General features: G+C 45.2%; 1 long non-coding RNA gene across 2 annotated transcripts; it reads left to right on the top strand.

The window, feature by feature from the left end:
• Positions 1-167: 167 nt before the first annotated feature.
• Positions 168-18,138, top strand: LOC141279736 (uncharacterized). Of its 2 annotated transcripts, none has more exons than XR_012334470.1 (3): positions 168-376; positions 11,885-12,012; positions 12,883-18,138. It is a non-coding gene; the product is annotated as an uncharacterized lncRNA (long non-coding RNA). The 2 variants fall into 2 exon arrangements; XR_012334468.1 differs by having other exon boundaries at positions 173-376; positions 11,885-11,958.
• Positions 18,139-21,133: the final 2,995 nt, after the last annotated feature.

The following is a 21,133-nucleotide window of genomic DNA, read 5'->3' as shown; positions in this document are numbered from 1 at the left end:
CTCACAGCATCTGCCTCGTTCCCACAGGCCCGGGCCTGGAGCAGCGCTGCACGCCAAGAGGAGAGCCAGCAGGCGCGTGGGAAAGGTGAAATGAATACTCAGCCCAACCCTGGGAGAGAAATGCGGCCCCATGGGTGTGGGCCTCTCACCTCCACCAGGGGGTAGGGAATCGGGGACGGAGGTGTTGTTTCATACCACTCTCTCTCCAGAGGTTTCTTTATGAAAACACAGAAGGGCTCAGGGAAACAGGTTTGAATTAAACTTACACATGGGTCCTTCACAGCCTGAGGACAGGCTCAGAGTGTCCTGTCTCACACCATCTTCCAGTGTGACGAGCAGATGCTGGGTAGGAATGTCTCGTGCTTTCCATCCTCACGTAAGTGTTCTCTGAGACCAGGGTCCGATCTTGGGCCTCCTGGAACCTGCTCCATATTCCAAGCATCAGGGAGGGGTCAGTGTTCACGTCTATCTGGCAGGTGGAAGTTTCTGTGACTTAGAAACGGGTCTGTGAGAGGCTGTAATGAGCCAGCTTCCTGGGCACGGTGATGAGCCTTTCTGCTCATCCCACGCCACCCAGGCTCGACAGGGGCTGGAAAACCCTGGGACCGTGCTGGGGCCGAGACGTGGCCCACATTCATGTTGGAAGTGACGCTGCCTGGATTCTGGGTGCCAAGGAGTTTGTTAGTACTTATGAGTTGCTCATCAGAATTGGGGGAGGTCAGCCCAGACTCTGGCGGGAAGGGAGGGCTGGGGAAGGAGGCTGAGTGTGTGTTTGTCTGAACATCTGGGCACATGGTCAGCAGCCCTCCAGGTGGTGGAGTCTGTGATGCCGCTCTGGGGAGGCACGGCCGGGGGGCTGCCAGGTGGCAGGGGGACCTAGGAGGAGCTGGCAGCCACTCCCTCCCCTCTTTCCCCAGGTTCTGCGTGCAGCAAAGAGAGCTGTCCAGTGTAAACCCCCTTCGTCCTCACACTAGAGCAGGCTGAAGCTCCCCGAAGCATCCTGTCAGCTCTCTCAGTTTTCAACTGCATCACAGAGGCACGGTTTAATCAGGAGAGAGTAGAGGCAAGGGAAAGTACATCTTCCTTCCTGACCGAGCGCTCGCTCTGTGGTTGGGCGCCCAGCACAGTAACTGCTCTGTCCAGGGGTCTCCACAGGTAGGGGATCGTCTGGGGACACAGAGACACCTGGGACTGGGAGACGGGCGCTGGGAGAGAGCCCTGTACGGGCGGGTAAGAGGCAGGTACGAGTCGGTACACGTTCCTGTTAATGTGTTTTCATCTACACTGACAGTGCTGACTGGTGAGGCACAGGTGGAAGCCCCAGGGTGGCTCCTCTCTCAAAGCCAGTTCCTTAGCAGCTGGAAGCCCAGAGGAGGTAATGGCTGTGTCCTGGGGAGTGCCTAAAGCTCAAAGGTTTGGCTTTTCTCCACCAGCTGCTATTTTATTGTATTTAGAACAACTCTTCAGTCCTTTCCTATTTCTACTCGGATAGGGCTGGGCTTTTTCCATCTTTATACACCCGAAACCTAATTCTTACAGACCTTTCTCACAGAGAATTTTATTTCAAGTCGTCTATCTTGCTAGTTAGAGTGGTTGTTAAAACTGACCAAGAAGACTGCTAGAAAAGGCATCGCCAGAAGATGAGAGTTTTGAAAAGCAGCTGGAGTGGAAAGTTGAACGAAAAAGGAGGCCCACATTGCAGTTTGGCAACAGGAGCCGTAGGGACCTCATTCTAAGGAGGGGCCAGACCACTCACTCAGGCTTCATAAGAGGCTTCAGAACCGGCCCTGCTGGCTTCCCAACCTTCACCTGGCTCCCCCCGCAACATAAGCAGGGAACCAGGGAAGGGAAGACAGAAAGGACAAGTTTTCACCAGTGCAGTGTTCACAGGGAGAGGTTACTTCCTCCCCAAAGCGACGTGGAGAGTTGGATGTGCTGGAAGACCGAGGGGGCCATGTGAGTGGGACAGAATGTGGTGAAACTGGGAAAGTTCTTGGGGGGCCCAGCATGTGTGCCTGGAGGTTTCTGAAGGCAGAGGCCTGAAGGATTAGCATGGGTAGAGGTGGGAGGGGGCTTTCTGGTAGCTGCTTGGCAATGAGTCAATGAACCAGCGGGCCAAGAGAGGCAATACCCACCCGGAGAGGAGGGTAAAGACACAGACCAATGATGGCCAAAAGGAGATACAGATGTCCTAAGGTGGGCTCAGTTCAGGGGTGTGACTGGACAGGGCCCAGAGAAAACCTTGCCCCCATTTATGTGGAGACCAGCACACCAGCGCAAATTTCCAGTATCATGTGCACCCCGACCGAGCCAAGACAAGACTAACACCACCCTCCCAGCACAGTTAGATGACCAGTCATGTTACATCGCCCTGATTCTCCCCCATCTTCTTCCCTGTCCACCCCCACCCCCAACCTAGAGCAAATTGACCCTGAAAGGGAAGGTGAAGAAAGAGAGGGCAGACTACACACACCATCCTACTTCAAGTCCTGAGCTGGAGCCTGACTATCCCATTGAGACAGGAAAGGGGAGATTTGAATTGACTCTGACTGGGCTGGACGCTGAGTGTGACCAGTGAGTTATGGAATCTCCTTAAGACATCAGTACAGGATGGGCAGAGGTGGTGACTGGGGAAAAGAATACCTTCTCACACTTGTTCCCCACTTAGCTGAGATGCCTCAAGCTGTTTTTGCAGCCATGAATTCTAGGAACTTTAAGAACATACTTTCTTCTTGAAACACAAGATCCCGAGAAAGCTAGAAAATGGAGCAAGAGTGGTTTCCGTGTTTGAGGCAGAGATCTGAAAACTCTGAAACATCCCTCAATGCCTGGAGAGCTATTTCTTGAAGATGTGTCACTACACAGTGTATTAGTTTCCTACGGCTGCTGTAACAAATCACCACAGACTTAGAGGCTAATACAACACAACTTTATCACCTTACAGTTCTGTAGGTAAGAGGTCCAACATGGGTCTCCTTGGGCTGGAATCAAGGTTTCGGCAGGGGTACACTGAGTGCCCACAACGCACCGCTTCAACCTCCTCTCTTGCCTCCCTCCTCCACTTTTGAGGACATTGTTATCATATCGGGCTCACCTGGATAATCCAGGATTATCTCCTGATCTTAAAGGCATTTGGTTAGCAACCATAGTCATTTCATCTGTAATCCTGATTCCCCTTTGCCATGCAACCTAACGCAGTCACAGGTTCTGGGGATCAGGACGTGGACAGCTTTGGTGGCCTGTATTCCCCTCCCACATGTAGCTTACACATTATTGAATTCAATTTAATTAAACAAAAATGCATGTAATCCTCACAATACACAAGCCAAGATTCAATCACATTCCATCACCTGCCTCACAGGGGTTCTGTGAACTAGAGAGGCAGTAGCCAAGAGATGGCCGGACTTTCATCATGTCTGGAGGGTCACACCAAAGCCGTCCCATCCCAGTGAGACCCCAAGCAGGGGCAACAGCAGGAACACGTGCCCTGCACGCACCCCGGCGGTAAGGGGCTCGGCACCCCTTGCTGCACTCGCTGCTCTACTGACACCTGGACTTACCCTTTCCACTGATAAGCATCTTCTGTTGCAAGGTTCTGGACTGCAAAATCCCAGGCATCCTTCACCAGTTTCAGGAGCTGCAAGATGCTGCTGACTTAGGGAAGAAGAAAGGTGGTGAAGGGCGCTGTCACCGGCACTCCTGAGTGCCGAGGCTTACCTTTCTCTTAGGGCGGAATGTTCTGGCTAAAACCTGCATTTGCACAGGTGCTACAGACAGTGTTGGAGAAAGAGTTGGAGTCAACTCCTCCTGATGTTCAGGGAGGGCTTAGGGTGGAAGGCTCTCCAGAGCCCAGCACTATGAACTCCGCCTGCTGGGATGGGGAAGGGTGCGAAATCCTTACGACTTTCCATATGTTTCAACACCGGTGTCTGTTCCCCTCCCCTCCCTGCTCAGGCTCCACTAGCCATTCTTGTCTGGCCTCCAAATACAGAAATGGGAATCCACCCCAAGCCAGGACCAGGTTCCCGAGACTTACAGGTGTCCTGGGCTGGGGGAGGTGTGAAGAGCAGGCTTCTGTAAAGCTTCACTCCCTCACACGTCGATCTATCAGTCAGGCACTCTAAGGTCAGGGGGCCCTTCTCTTATGAATGGGCCCAGCAGCTTAGGTTGGCCCTTCTGGTCCAGCGCAGCCCCTGGACATCAGAACTTTCCCGCTAATGCTTTTTCCCCTGTCCTGTCATCAGGCACTTTGAGGACACGAGCCCAGGTTCAGACCACCCTCATCTATGGAGTCTGTCCGCTGAGCCATCCATTAGTGACCCCCCTCCGCCTGGAGCAGTGCCCACCATCCCCAGGTCTTTTACACAAAAGTTCTTGTTCTTTTTCTTTTCTTGCACAATAAGCCTTAGCAGCTTGTTGGAAAGGACACAATGTTCCGTTAAGCCCTTAGGAACATAAGGACTTATTTACTCTCCTGGAGAGTAAGAAGGGCCCAGTCCTCCGTTAGAAATACAAAACCATCGGGACCGTGACCCAGCCTTCCCCCAGGAGCATTCATTCATTTAAGATGAGGTCATCTTCTCCAAAAAATGGACCAAAGGTTTTCCTCCTGAAGCACAGAAATCCACTCTCTAAGCACATTTTCTGTAATGAGTATTATTACTATCATCCTGGAAAAAATAATCACCTGTATTTGTAAATGCTTGAATAGCAAGGCTGTGTGGATAGCAGTCAAATGCAACTGTGTTTCCGACTAGAGAGACCCGTTTCTCTCATTTGGATGTGGAACCATAGCCCTACGTGACGATTTTGTCACAATTGTTTTAGAGATGAGTATACGTGGACGTTTCCCACCCCAGAAAGAACTCTGCACTAGGTCAGAAGACCCGGTTGCTAGCCTGGTTCTTTCACTGACTTGACCTTGAGCCTCAGTTCCTTCTGTCAGGAGGGAGAACAGCATGATCCCGCCCGCCTGCCTGCTAGGGGCACAGCGAACCCCTGATGAGGCCAGTGGCACAAGCACGCTGGAGGCTACACAGTGCCCTGCATCACGCGTTGGCATTAGTGGCCCTGGAGAGAAGTGGCGGAGCAGCCCTGAGGTTTTGGCGATCCCGCCAGGCTAAGTTAACAGAGAGCATCCTGCCCAGATCCACAGAGAATAGGACAGCAGCCACAACGGCAGGGTGAGTCAGGGAGAAGCAGGGGCTGGGAGGGGGCGCCGAGCAGGAGGCCAGACTTGCTGTGACTTCCTTTCTGGCGACAGTGAGAGAGCTGCCCAACCTGGCAGCCAGGCAGGCAGGATCCGCTGCAGGGGTACATTTCCAGCAGAGGAGTCATTTAGGAAATGTCTCTACAGGGACTCCCAGCTCTCAGCCTGCCCGTTGGGCCCAAGGGCGGGGCTCCAGGGCCGCATGCCCGGGGACAGCCACAGAAGCTGTCACACCCCTGCTCGCCAAGACTCCCCCTCTAATCCTGCTCCTCCTCGAAGATGGAACCTGTGCACAATTTTTCCCTATTCAGTAAGAATTACCGGCACCTGGGCTGCATGTGACTGACTTCCTAGAGAACTACTTTCACTACATCATGCTTTACTGTGTGACATCATACACTCACACTGAAGGTGTGAACAGAAACCATTTCGGCCCACACAGTTTTGTTTTTTTTTATATTTTGCGGTACGCGGGCCTCTCACTGTTGTGGCCTCTTCCGTTGCGGAGCACAGCCTCCGGACGTGCAGGCTCAGTGGCCGTGGCTCACGGGCCCAGCCGCTCCATGGCATGTGGGATCTTCCCGGACCGGGGCACAAACCCATGTCCCCTGCATCGGCAGGCGGACTCCCAACCACTACGCCACCAGGGAAGCCCACACAGTTTTACTGCAACATTAGCAGGGAATTCCCATCCCACAAAACACTCACTCAGGAGGATTAATGTTGCAAATCACTCTGCTTACCTCAGGAACTTCCCCCTCAAAACCATTAAACAAACACATGACTTTTCAATAACAAGACTCTGGAACTCTCACTTCAAAACCCTCGCCTTTCCGTGTTCGCTAATCTTTATTACATTGAGATCCTTAGTTCTAATCAGGCTCCTGCACGGAAAGACTTGCTTTAAACTAGACCTCAGACCCACCAAACTTCTCACCTTTGAGATGCTACTGAGACTCTGTCAAGTTTGTGGTAAGCAGGCAACTCAGTTTTGCCTTTTCCAAAGGTAGTTTTGGCTGCATTTTTGGAGAGCCAGAGTTTAACAAAGGATACGCTGAGAAATATCACCTGTTTTCTGAGTCTACTAGGATATTCGTGCCCTCACCAGAAAGGCTTCTTTTCCTTTACATCTTTTTTCTCTTCACATTTACCTAATTCGTGGCATTTTGTGTATTCCTGTACACCATCCCCAGGGTGTGGAAGGAGGAAGGTATTGTAGCTGATGCTGTCAGTGTCCCACCTGGATCCCCAGGGACCACAGGTCCTGCCAAACACCAATTGCTAGAATCTGCATTTGTGCCTGAGGGTTCTCCCCCCTCCCAATTTAGATCTGGGGAGGGCTGCATAATCCGTGCTTCCTTCAGCAGCCAGGGATGCTAAGAAGTAACACATCTCCAGCGTGAGCGCTCAACCAGGGTCTCTGAATTTAGCACATGAATATCCCAGCTCCCTGGCCCTTGGGTGGAATACGTTTTCAGGCATGTGTTTTACACCTTGTCTCAGAGTTTCCCCTCAGGATTAAGCTTTAGTGGCTCACTGTGGTAGCTGACTACTTGGCTTCCTTTCCTTCCCTGGATCTCTTTCCCACTTCCCTTTGAGTGCTACCTCTACGTCCCAAATAAACTATTTCCACTTGAATCTTTGCCTCAGGGTCTTCTTCTGGGAGAACCCAAACTAAAACAGGTATCAATAAACACAAAGGAATATAAACCAGTAAAATGTCTTACACATTACAATATTCAAATAAATGTTTATTACATTAAAGAGACAACATTGCAAAGTATATTCGCAGTGCTTAGCTCAGAGCTGGGCACATAGTACGTATTCAACAAATGCTTGGAGAGGAAGAAAAAGAGCCTAGTCAAGCATAGGCTAGATGATCACCTGGTGGGAATATTATAGAGGCGGTTGAAGAATCAATAGCTAAGTAGACAAGACAACCTTTAAGGATCCATGCAGGTTTATTTCTGTGGCTGTGACTGTTGCCACAGTGGTGGTGGGAGCCTTCTGGGTGCTAAGAATGGGGGCTAGCCCGGGTTTCTCCATTAGCCTCTCATTTCCCTATTGAATTTCTTTGGTCCCATAAAATTTAAACAGCTTTATTGAGATATAATTTATATTTTATAATATTCACCCCTTTAAAGTGTAAAATTCAGTAGTTTTTAGTGTATTCACAAAGTTGTACGACTATTACCATGATTCATTTCCAGAATCTTTTCTTCACCACTCCCCTGCAAAAACGTGTACCCGTTACCAGTCACCCCCATTCCTCACTTCCCCAGCCCCTGGCAAACACTATTCTCTTTTCTGTTTCTGTAGATTTGTCTATTCTGTACAGTAATTATAAATGAAATCATATAATATGTGCTCTTTTGTGACTGGCTTCTTTCACTTGCCATAATGTTTTCAAGGTTCATCTATGTTGTAGCATGAATCAATATTTCACCTTTTTTATTGCCAAATAGTATTCCATTGCATGGATGTACCATATTTGGCTTATCCATTCATCAGTTGATTGAAATTTGGGCTATTTCTACTTTCTGGCTATAATAGTGCTCTGAACATTCCTGTGTAAGAGTTTGTGTGATCAAATATTTTCATATATATACACCTAGGAGTGGAATTGCTGGGTCATATGGTAACTCTGTGTTGAACTTTCTGAGGAACTGCTAAACTGTTTTTCAAAGGAACTGCACTATTTTACATTCCCACCACCAATGAAGGAGGGTTCCAATCTCCCTCGTCCTCATTATTCTTGTTATTGTCATTTTTATTATTGTCATCCTAATGTGCATGAAGTGGCATCTTATTATAGTTTTGATTATATTTCCCTAATGACTAATGATGTTGAAGATCTTTTCATGTGCGTATTGAACATTTATGTATCGTCTTATGAGACATGTCTATTCAAATCCTTGGCCTATTTTTAAATTGTGGTTTTATATGTTCTGGATATTAGACCCTTATCAGATATATGATTTGCAAATATTTTCTCCCATTCTTTGGCTTGTCTTTTTACTTTATTCATAGTGTCTTTGAAGCATAAAAGTTTTCAATTTTGATGAAGTCCGACTTGTCGATTTTTTGCCTTTGGTTGCTTGTGTTATTGGTGTCACATATAAGAAACCATTACCCAATCCAGGGTCATGAAAATTTACACCTATGTTTCCTTCTAAGAGTTTTATAATGTTAGTTCTTATATTTAGGTTTTTGGTCATTTTGAGTTAATTTTTGTACATGGTATGAGCTACGAGTCCAATTTCATTCTCTTGCATGTGGATATACACTTGTCCTAGTACCATTTGTTAAAAGACTATTCTTTAACATTCCCATTTATCATTGCAACAAGAAGAAAAAAATACCTAGGAATAAACCTACCTAGGGAGACAAAAGACCTGTATGCAGAAAACTATAAGACACTGATGAAAGAAATTAAAGATGACACAAACAGATGGAGAGATATACCATGTTCTTGGATTGGAAGAATCAATATTGTGAAAATGACTATACTACCCAAAGCAATCTACAGATTCAATACAATCCCTATCAAATTACCAATGGCATTTTTTAGAGAACGAGAACAAAAAATCTTAAAATTTGTATGGAGACACAAAAGACCCCGAATAGCCAAAGCACTCTTGAGGGAAAAAAATGGAGCTGGAGGAATCAGACTCCCTGACTTCAGACTATACTACAAAGCGGCAGTAATCAAGACAATATGGTACTGGCACAAAAACAGAAACATAGATCAATGGAACAGGATAGAAAGCCCAGAGATAAACCCACTCACCTATGGTCAACTAATCTATGAAAAAGGAGGCAAGGATATACAAGGGAGAAAGGACAGTCTCTTCAATAAGTGGTGCTGGGAAAACTGGACAGCTACATGTAAAAGAATGAAATTAGAACACTCTCTAACACCATATACAAAAATAAACTCAAAATGGATTACAGACCTAACTGTAAGACCAGACACTATAAAACTCTTAGAGGAAAACATAGGAAGAACACTCTTTGACATAAATCACAGCAAGATCTTTTTTGATCCACCTCCTAGAGTAATGGAAATAAAAACAAAAATCAAGAAATGGGACCTAATGAAACTTCAAAGCTTTTGCAAAGCAAAGGAAACTACGAACAAGATGAAAAGACAACCTTCAGAATGGGAGAAAATATTTGCACATGAATCAACGGACAAAGGATTAAACTCCAAAATATATAAACAGCTCATGCAGCTCAATAAAAAAAAAAAAGAAAAAAACCCAATCCAAAAATGGGCAGAAGACCTAAATAGACAGTTCTCCAAAGAAGACATACAGATGGCCAAGAAGCACATGAAAACTTGCTCAGCATCACTAATTATTAGAGCAATGCAAATCAAAACTACGATGAGGTATCACCTCACACCAGTTAGAATGGGCATCATCAGAAAATCTACAAACAACAAATGCTGCAGAGGGTGTGGAGGAAAGGGAACCCTCTTTCACTATTGTTGGGAATGTATATTGATACTGCCACTATGGAGAACAGTATGGAGGTTCCTTAAAAAACTAAAAATAGAACTACCATATGACCCAGCAATCCCACTACTGGGCATATACCCTGAGAAAACCATAAATCAAAAAGACACATGCACCCCAATGTTCATTGCAGCACTATTTACAATAGCCAGGTCATGGAAGCAACCTAAATGCCCATTGACAGACGAATGGATATAGAAGAAGTGGCACATTTATACAATGGAATATTTCTCAGCCATAAAAAGGAACGAAATTGGGTCATTTGTAGAGACGTGGATGGATCTAGAGACTGTCATACAGAGTGAAGTAAGTCAGAAAGAGAAAAATATCGTATATTAAGGCATGTATGTGGAACGTAGAAAAATGGTACAGATGAACCGGTTTGCAGGGCAGAAATAGAGACACAGATGTAGAGAACAAACGTATGGACACAAAGCGGGGAAAGCAGTGGGGGGTGGGGATGGTGGTGTGATGAATTGGGCGATTGGGATTGACATGTATACACTGATGTGTATAAAATTGATGACTAACAAGGACCTGCTGTATAAACAAATAAATAAAATAAAATTCTAAAATTAAAAAAAAAAAGACTACTCTTTCCCCTATTGAATTGTCTTGACATCCTTGTCCAAATCAATTGGCCGTAAATGTAAGAGTTTACTTCTATACCTTCAATTCTATTCCACGAATCTATATGTCTATCCTTATTCTAGTACTACACTGTCTTTATTACTGTAGCTTTGCAGTTTTGAAATCACGAAGTATGTCTTCTAACTTTGCCCTTCTTTTTCAAGATTGTTTTGGGTATCCTGGGTCCCTTGCATTTCCATATTAGTTTTAGTATGTTCATCAATTTCTGTAAAAAAAAAGCCAGGTGGGTTGTTGCTAGGGATTGTGTTGGATCTGTAAATCAATTTGGGAAGTGTGACCATCTTAACAGTATTAATCCAGTTCACAAACATGGGATGTCTTTCCATGTATTTAGATCTTCAATTTTCTTCAACAATGTTTTAAAATTGTCAGTCTTGCACTTCTTTTGCTAACTTGTTCCTGAGTATTTTATTCTTTTTGATGTTATTATAACTAGAATTGTTTCTTAATTTCATTTTTGATTTTTCACTGTTAGTGTATAAAAATGCAATGGATTTTTTATGATCCCACAAAATTTTAAAGTCTGTGTTTTTCCCTACAAAATCAGGAATCGTCATTTTCAATAAATATCTTCTGCATCCTAAGGCATGAGATTCTTTGAGGCCTGTTACAGAGCACTCAAATCTTGCTGCTGTTTCTGAGACAAAACAGGCGAAAAAAACATCTGGTGTTGGGAAGTGAAGCGTGTATGGTTTCCTTAGCATAGATAAGGCAGGTTTATAGGGAGTCACGAACTTTAAAAAATGAGAAGTCTTTGAGCATCAAACATAGATCTGAGGGTGCTACAAATAGGTTATAAAATGAAATATTAAGATCCAAGAGCTGGTGGTATAATAAGGGCAAAAGAAATGCATGTTAAAAAGAACAACACATAAAAACCCTCTCGGAGAAAATGAGTATATGCATTCTAGTACCAGCTTTGGTCATTGGCTATGAAATTTAGAGCTTGGAGGCATCGTAGAATCATCCAGTCTGCTCCTCTGAATTTACAGATGAGAAAACTGGGTCTAGAAAAGTGTAGTGTGGGGTAGTATAAGGGAGGAAAAAGCCAAGGGTTTGGAAACAAATGACCAAAGTCATCACTCCTAGGAGACCTTAGGAGGGGTTACTTAGCCTCTGTCAACTTCAGTTCTTTCTCTGTAAAAGGGGAAAAACGCCTGCATTTTAGGGTGGTTTTAAGGACAGTTATTCAATGAGTTATAGTCTTTCCCAGCACCATGTGCCAGGCTCTGTGCTTGGTGCCGAGGACAGAGTGGAGAACAAGAGACACAGCCCGTGACCACCAGAAGAGTAGATTTAGGGTGAAGATGAAACGAGATAACAGGGCACAAGGCTCAGCATTGTGTTTCTCTGTCTCATTCCAAGTTCCAGTTAAATTTCCCAAGGGCAGGGGGCTTAGTGTCTTCATTTTTGAGTCCTGAGTGCCGAGTACAGTACCTGACACACTGAAGGTGCTCGGTAAGTGTTTATTGAACTAAATAATTTTTTTTCTTCTTACCCCTAGGAAAAGGAGAACTTTAGACACAAAAGGGGAGAACAACGTTTGCCAGGCGAGAAGGCAGAGCATTTCAGGAGGAGGTAACGACCAACATGGAGCTTGGCGTAAGACCAGGTCCTGGGCCAAAAGAAAAGGCAAATATTATCAGTTGAGCCAGGGATTATTTTATTTTATTTTTAAAAGAAAGCTTTTCTCTTGATAAGTTAAAATGAAAACAAACAACAACAAAAAAAAACCTCTGTGGTCCCTTTTCCCTTCTAGTGACATCCACATACAAATGTCTTTTCTCACCAAATAAATCAGTTATTCTTAGCCAGCAAGGCTAAGTTTTAAAATAGAAGTAAATGCAATTTGTGTCAATATTACTCTGAGCGAAAACTAAAAGCATTTCTGTGCATACCATTAGAAGTTTAAGCCCACCCAAACTGGGATGGTAAGAACGATGAGGGCAATATACTGTAATTACAGGGAGAAGGGAATAACTTCAGGCTCTGGATCAGGAATTCAGGCCCGTGGGCATCACTGTAGATTTCTACATTGGGAGGACCCCTCGTTCTTCCTTCTGGGTCCACAATAGCTTGAGGCATGCAGTCCTGCTGGGAGGGGAGATAGGGAGCAGGAACCAGGCAGAGACCACCAGAGCAGCTGATTCCCGTGAGCCGTGTGTCAGGCATTAGATAGAGCCAGCCAGCTCCCTGGTCTCTCCTTGCCTCACTAAACCAGCCCTCTTCAGACCTTATGATAGAAAGCAAAAGAGTTGGTGTTGAAAAACATACCCAGATGGAAAGCTAAAGGGCTGGATTCGGAGTCCAGTTCTGCTTCTCACTGGGGTACAGTCTTGATGGGGGCACCTCAACTCTCTGAATTTCAGTTCCCTCATTTGTAAAATGAGAAGCCGGCCCTAGATCAGGCATGGTAAATACCCAAGAGGCGCGCTCCTTTACCGCATCTCATCCACGCCAGACATTGCTAATCGATCACCCATCACTTCCTTTCCCACCCAGCTGCCTGAGACTCCTTCACAGACATGCTACAGGGAGCCAACACCAAGCATTGGAACAAGTGCAGGTTACAACCTACTTTCCGTCCTCCACCAGACAGTTGGGTAAGGCCTTTCTACCCTGACATTATGTGATTCTAAATCACTTTCTGTAGGCTTGCTCAGACTTCCTATTAAACTTGTCATAAGGGAGAAACTGATGATTCCGTGAAGTCAAGAAACAGCCCATGGTGGCTCTACACAAATGCGAGTGTTGTGAATACTAGCATTTCTGTGAGTCCTCCCGACAAAGCTATCACACAGTCAGGGCTTTCGAACTGCTGAGGGAACTCCCTGCTGAGCTTGGTCCAAGATGGTCCCTGGGGATGGATTAGGGCAGACAGGGAGAAGGAATTTTGAAAGGTTTTTTTTCTGAAATATAAACTTCTATTTCTATGCCAGGATTAATTCCATTCCATACAAGAATGGCTAGGGCAGTGTTGCTAGGAAATTAGCAGCTGTTTGTCTGGATGATTTTGGACAGGAATGTGTCACTTGTGCAATGCAAACAGGGAAGGGCTTTGAAGTGTGAGAAACTGGTCTCTGTCCAGTGCTGTTTAAGGAAACACAGCGCAGGACATTTTAGACAGAGCCAAGGTGGAGAATCTTTCCCAATGTGATCTAATTCCCTGGGGCAATGAGCACTGCCCCAGAGTCTCCTTCCATGTGCCCATCTGGTCGGTACTCATCCTCACAACTGCTGCCTAGCTTTCGATCCTGAGCCCGTCTGCTGGGCACCTGGGGCCAGAGTGACCACTGAGCTGGAAGATGACGCCTCTTTAGAAATGAGCCCTGGAAGGCTAACTCACCCCCAAAGAATCCAGCCTTTGGAACTGTAAAGTGGAGCCCTCAAGAATACCCCGACCCTCTGACGATTCCACTATCTAAAGACAGGCAAAGCTAATCTATTTTATTAGAGATCAAACTAGTACTGACCTTTAGGGAAGAGGGAAGGAGGAGTGATTGAGAAGTATCTTAAGGAAGCCTTCTGAGGTTCTGGTTATATTGTATATGTTGGGCACACTTACATTTTCATCTTGCAATAACTCACTGAATTGTACACTCATGACTTTTCTATGTGTATGCTACACTTCAATAACTTTTAAGTATCTAAAAAAAAAAAGAGAGAGAGAGAGAGAATACCCTGACCCATCTCTAGCCTCACCTCACTCCTGCCACTCTGCATTCTCCTCCCCTGGTTTATTTTTGTCTATAACATTCACCTCTAGTTAACATCCATTTTGTTTTCATGATTTATCATTTAGAATCTCTCTCTCCTTTCTAGCATGGAAGCTCCATGAGGGCATGGGTTTTTGTCTGTTTTGTTCACAGCTATCTCTTCAGTACGTAGAACAGTCTCTGGAACATAAGAGGCACCCAGTAAATATTTGTTAAATGACCAAATGCACTCATCTATTCAATATTTTATTCAACCAGAAAACTGGATTTGTTTCATCTAAGAAAATTTTTATAGAATACCTTCTGAATGCCTGGAATTATTCCCTGGTTTGGGGTTGGGGTCTGGGAAAAGTTTGAGGAGAAAAACAAGACAATGCAAGTGCTCTCTTCATTGTTTATGTATGTCTCAAATCACCCTTTTGAGGTAAGTAGCCTTATCTTGGTTTTTCAGAGGAAGAAATGGAGGTTCATAGAAAGTAATTTTCCCAAACCACATAGCCACTAAGTGGTAAAGGCTGGACCTTTTAAAAAATATACAAATGCCACCTACAGCAGCTGTCACTGGCCCTCCTTTCTTCTCTTATTGTCTCTCCAGTTAGCTGCTTTCCAGAGTGGCAAAGATGTTCTAACACTCAGGTTTTGACACAACTCCCTCAGAGAACAGAATTTTGTGTAAACAACTGCAAACTTCTTTTTTTAAAAATCTGCCTTGGTTTGAGATTTCTACTACTATAAGCTCTAAAAAGCAGAGTGATGCATCATGACACTCACAGGATGACAGAATGTGCCTGGAGAGGGGACATTTAAGTTTAGAACCGAATTTCCCAAGCAAGGACAAAGGTTCTGGAACCTCCCAGAATATTCTCGGTAGGAGTCCCACTGGATTTGCCATCTCATTTTTAGGGAATTCTTGGTTTGCACCATAAGTGAAAATCGAATCCATTTCCCGTCAAGTTTAGGCTTAGAGATTCTTACTGATATACTCCCCTTTCCAGGCCCCCAGGAATTTAGCCTTCTAATCCCCAGACTGCAGACTGGGAACACTTAGAAATTCTTATGATTGAGAAACTGAGGACTCTACATAAACCCCTCAGCAGTCAGGAAACATCCTGTGGGTGGGTTAGATCATGAGATCTCTCTGAAGGAAGTTTAACTCCTAGTTCCAAGAAAATGCCTGTTTATTTTTTCATATTACGGGGTCACTGGATGTCCGGGGTGTCAACTGAAAAATAATGTCCGACCTAAAAGTTGACAATTATGTTCTATCTGGGGCATTACTGAGAACTATAGCCCGGGATGGCAGCCTCTCAGATAGCCCTGAGGGACTGTTCCAAAGAGGTAAGGGAGGAGCCAGGATATATAGGAGTTTTTGCTAGAAACAAAAACAAAAACAAACAAACAAACAAACAAAATCCCTGTGTAGTCGAACATCAAAAGATTACTGCTGGGCTTCCCTGGTGGCGCAGTGGTTGAGAGTCTGCCTGCTGATGCAGGCGTCACGGGTTCGTGCCCCGGTCCGGGAAGATCCCAAATGCCGCGGAGCGGCTGGGCCCGTGAGCCATGGCCGCTGAGCCTGCGTATCCGGAGCCTGTGCTCCGCAACGGGAGAGGCCACAACAGTGAGAGGCCCGCGTACCGCAAAAAAAAAAAAAAAAGATTACTGCTAATCACAAAAAACCCCAGACATCTCAAGTTAATGATTTTAGTGCTTTTCTGTGTATGAGAAGATACAAAAGTCTGGGCTCATTGAAATTATTCCTTCCATATGCATCTTAACTAGGGCCAGTATCCAGTTTTTCTCCATCTGAAATTCCCCTCAGAATGCACTATTGGGTCAGCTGCAGTGGCTGATGCCTTTATGGCCGCAACAACCTTTGTTTACTGAAATGGCAGGTGACATTTGTCCACAGGGACAGTGGTGCCACTCATCATGTACAGGAGGGTAAGGCAGGCCAGTGGGTTTCACTGCAAGTAAATATCTTTCTAGAAAGTATTTAAATAATAAAATTTCTTCCAATAGAGTTTCTCCTATACCTTATTTATGTTAGTTTATTTTCTTTAGCTACTCAGTTTGTGAAATATCAATCATTTTAAAACTTTTTTTGCTGTTAATTTCCTTTGCTATGCTCTCAGGCAAAAACCACATCTGTTGCAGAAAGAGCCTAGATTTTGCTCATACTCTGATAAAATATGCCCCTCTTTAGGCTTGATAGGAAGGAGTCAACAGCACTGTTGTAAATGCCATCATGTCCTGATAGCCCCAGCCTGGGGACCCAAAACCTGGCAGGACCAGAAAGTGACAGATGAAAAGGTGCTCAACATCATTAGGAAAATACAAATCAACACCACAATGAGATACCACTTCACACACACTAGGATGGCTAAAATAAAAGAGACATTATACAGAAAAGTGTTGGTGAAGATGTGGAGAAATTGAAACTCTCACACATTGCTAGTGGGAGTGTAAAATGGTGAAGTTGCTTCGGAAAACAGTTCTTAAAAAAATCTGACATTGAGTTACCATATGGACCAGGCAACTCTACTCCTAGGTATATACTCGAGAGAAATGAAAGCATCAGTCTACACAAATATGTGTACACAAATTTCATTGCGGCATGGTTCATAATAGCCAGAAAAGTGAAACAACCTAAATGCCTATCGACTGATGAACGGGTAAACTCAATGTGATATACCCATACAATAGACGGTTACTTAGCTAGGAAAAAACCCACAAAACTACTGATACATGCTACAAAATGGATGAGCCTTGAAAGCAGGCTAAATGAAAGAAGCCTATAGGCCATATATTGTGAGATTCCATCTACATGAAATGTCCAGAAGAGGCAAATCCATAGAAACAAAAAGGAGATTAGTGGTTGCCAGGGGCTGGGAGGAGAAGAGACTGGGGAGTGACTGTAATGGGTATATTTTTCTTTCTCGGTGGATAGTGATGAAAATATTCTGGAATTAGGTAGTGGAGACGATTGCACAACTTTGCCAATATACTAAACAACGCTGAATTGCACACTTTAAAATGTTGAATTTTATGGTATGTCAATTATATCTCAATCAAATAATCTGGTGGTGGGAGATATATCAAAAGAAAGTAATAGGGAAAAATCAATAGTACTGTTAAATTACTCTCTTTGTGTCCATTGCAAGAGCTCAGTGGATTCTTTTCTAAACACAGCACACTGAAGAGTATGAAATTATGAATCAGGGAAGAGTACATTATTCTTTACTCCCATTTTTCTCTCTCCCTGTTCCTGGATGCCCATGTTTGTCTTATAGTCCAGGGTTTCTCAAAGTGTCACTTGGTTCCCGTTGCATCAAAAATCTCTTGTAGTGCTTGTGAAAAATTCACAAAAATTCAGTGGGGTTCACTGAAACAGAAACTCTATGTGTATGACTCTGGACTTGGCATTTTTAACAAGTCATCTAGCTATAAAAACAATACTATTATTAATAATAGCTTTTACCTATAGAATACTATGTGCAGGCACTATTCCAAGTACTTGACATTAATTAACTCATTTATTCCTCAGTACAATCTATGATTGGGTACTCTTATTACCCCCCATCTTACAGATGAATAAACTGAGGTACAAAGAGATGAAGAAACTTTCCCAAAGGCACATAACTAGTAAGTAATAGAGTCTGGAGTCAAATGCAGGCAGTCTGGCTTCAGATTTCAAGCTCTTAATCACTTCACAATACTGTCTGCTATGGTTAGAATGTTTGTGTCCCCCCAAATTCATATGTTGAAATCCTAACCCCCAAATGTGATGGTATTAGGAGGTGGGGCCTTTGGGAGGTGCTTAGGTCATGAGGGTGGAGCCTCATGACTGGGATTAGTGCCTTTATAAAAGAGGTTCCAGAGGGATCCCTAGCCCCTTCTACCATGTGAAGACAGAGAGAAGGTACCAGCTATGAACCAGGAAGAGAGCGCTCAACAGAACATGACCATGCTGACACCTTGATCTTGGACTTCCCTTCCCAGCCTCCAGAACCATGAGAAATAAATTTATGGTGTTTATAAGCTACCAGCTATGTGGTATTTTGTTATTGCAGCCCAAGTGAACTAAGATAGCACCTCTTCTCCCCACTGATTGTTATGCTTAAATTTGAGACTCATCGTTACAGTTATTATTTAATATATATCACTTTCATCTGCAAAGTAAATATCTATATTTCTACCTTTGACGTGAACATTTACAAAAATAAATTTTCTTAAAGGGAATGCCAAACTGGGTTGTGAGATTGTAAATTTGGAAACGGGGACATGAGAGGCTATAGTCTTGGACAAGGGGCCATGCCCACCCCTCCTGCCCCCTCATTAGTTAACTCCAGTGAAGCCAACTGCCTAGAGAAGAGGCCTGGCTCCTGCAGAAGAAACCTGGCCTGGATTCCATTCCCGAAGCCTGAGCCAACCTTCCCGCACGATGTTTCTGACTCAGAGACAAGGAGAGGAGACTTGCCTGAGGGTGACACATTGCTCTTGTCACAGAGCTGGGTCAGGCCTGTTTGGAAGCCCTGGCCGGCTTCGTGCTGCCTACTGATGGCCCTGACCACTTCAGGCTGGAACTGGGTCCGCAGCTTCTGACTGGCCAGAGTTACCCACCATGTGCCCAAGGGCCACGGCTGTTTCCACAGCATGTGGGACGTTCTGTGACAGCTCTCTCGGGGGCCTGCGGTGTGGGATAGTGGAAAAAGCACAGGTACAGGGTCTGGATCTGCCCCTGGGGTGGGCACATTGGTCCTGCAGACTCTGACATAGATCCTTCACCTATGAAGAGAGATCATCGTTCCCAGATGACTGGTCACAATGACATCGGTGACACTGCTTCCTAAGGTATTATGTTAGCATCATCACTGACGCTAATCGCCAATCTTTAACTCCCAGCCTGGCCTCCCTCATCCAAAAAGGGTTGGCGTTCACTCATTCAACAAATATTAACTGAATGAATGTGTGACTTCCTTTGTAGACAACATGCAGAATTGCAAAGCGGCTAACAGGCATCTCAAATTTAACGTCATCTCACAGTCAGAGTCATAGTGGAACTCTTCATTTCTCCCCCCAGCCTGGCCCTCTTCCAGTTTGCCCCATCTTGTAACCTGTGCCAACATCCATTCAGTTGCTCAAGCCAAAACCTAGGAGTCATCCCTGACTTTCCTCCTCCTTCATGCCGTCCGTCAGCCATGCCTTCAAACGACACCAGAGCCCCTCCCCCACTTGTACCATTTCTGTCTTCATTCCCTGTGACACGCCCCATCGCCCCGCCCCCGGCCATGCCAGTCTCCCTGCTTCTCTACAGGCCGTGCTGCACTCAGTAGTCAGGATGAACCACAGGCCACCACCACTTGCCTGCTGGGAAATAAAACCCAATGTTCTTGCCAGGCCAGCGAGACTCAACCTGGACCGCCCAGCCCCTTGCCCACCTCTCTGACCTTGTCCCCTACACGGCTCCCCCCTTTCACTGCATCCCCGCCACACCAGCTCTCTACTTTCTGTCATCCCAAGGTAGCCTAGCTCGTTCCCATCTCAGGTCCTGACACTGGCTGCTCCCTCGGCCTGGAACTCTCCTTCCTCCTCCAAACATGGAGTGCCTCCTTCTCATCACCTTGGTTTCAGTTCAAATAACATGTCCTCAGTGAAACCACCGTTCCTGTCCTGAATTACCTTCTCCTCCTTTATCCATTCTAGTTTCTTCACAGCCCCTGCTGCAATTTGAATTTATCTGGTGTGTTTACTTCCATGTCAAGTTGTGTCATTTTCCTCAACGGTGACAGAAGCTTCTCGGGGCCAGAGGCTGGCTGGTTATCCCCAGCTCCTAAAGCCCACACATAACGGGCTCTCAATAAGGATTTCTTAAGTGGATGACGTGATGTCACTGCTACAGCACTGGTTTCAATGTATTTGACTTGTTCTAAGAAGAATATAGGAGGTTTATAGAACTGAAAATAACAAGATTTGTTAAATACAGCCTAGGAAATTAGGTTTAAAAAAGGAGGGTGGGACGCTTTGGTGAATTCTTAGCTTTGCAGTGCCCCAGGGCTCTGTTCCTGGCTGCCCCTGCTCTACCTGCATTCACCCCAGTGGGCGTCTCCTCCAGTGTCCTGGCTCCAAACACCGTCAGATTGTTTACATCCAGCCAGAACTCAAGCTCGCTCATCCTCACTTGGTGTCTAACCAGCCCCTCAATCCTGGCATGTCCAAAACTGCTGCCCCATGTTCTACTACCTGGGAGGGCATGGAGCTCAAGGCAGCTCCAGCCTTCCAACAACTTCAGAGTCACCCTTAACTCCTCCCTTTCTTTCATACTTTCATTGCATCTGTCAACAAGTCCTATTAGCTCTACCTACAAAATATATCCAGAATACAACCCTTTCTCATCTGCTCCTACTACCAAGCTGGCTCAAGGCACCATCACCTCTGAATCCTTGTAATTGTCTCCTAATTGGTCTCCTGATTCTACTCTTGTCTCCTTTGTCTGATCTCATTAGTCAGAGTGACTTTTGTTTAACTGTTGTCTCTCCTCTGCTCAAAACCATCACACGGCTTTTCACCTGATGCAGTGTAAGGTCCAAGTACATCACAGCCTTCCAAAGCCCAACATGGTCCTGCTTCCGGATCTGTCTGACGACGTCACTACCGCACTCACTGGCCCCACTGCAGCCACACCAGCCTTCTTGCCATTTCTTCAATATGCCAGGCACACTCCTGCCTCGGGGATTTTGCACTTACTATTCCTTCCGTGTGGAACGTTCTTCCCCCAGGGATCCACACAGCACACTCCCTTGTCTCCTCAGGCTTTGCTCAAGTGGCATTTTCTCAGAAAATCCCTCCCAGATCCCTACTCTATGTAACATTCACCTCCTCCCACTCTCTTCGCCTTCCCTGATTTATTTTCTACTTCTTTATCACCATCTAATATAATATTACATATATGTAACGCAGATATAACATCACATGTGTGCCCATATGTAATTTGTTTATCATGTATTCCCCTCACTGGAATGTAAGCTTCCTGGGGGTAG

The sequence above is a fragment of the Tursiops truncatus genome, chromosome 1 (assembly GCF_011762595.2).
Source record: "Tursiops truncatus isolate mTurTru1 chromosome 1, mTurTru1.mat.Y, whole genome shotgun sequence".
In the NCBI taxonomy this organism is placed as follows: Eukaryota; Metazoa; Chordata; class Mammalia; order Artiodactyla; family Delphinidae; genus Tursiops; species Tursiops truncatus.
The sequence above is the reverse complement of the archived record's forward strand: the minus strand, read 5'-3'. Positions and strand labels throughout refer to the sequence as shown.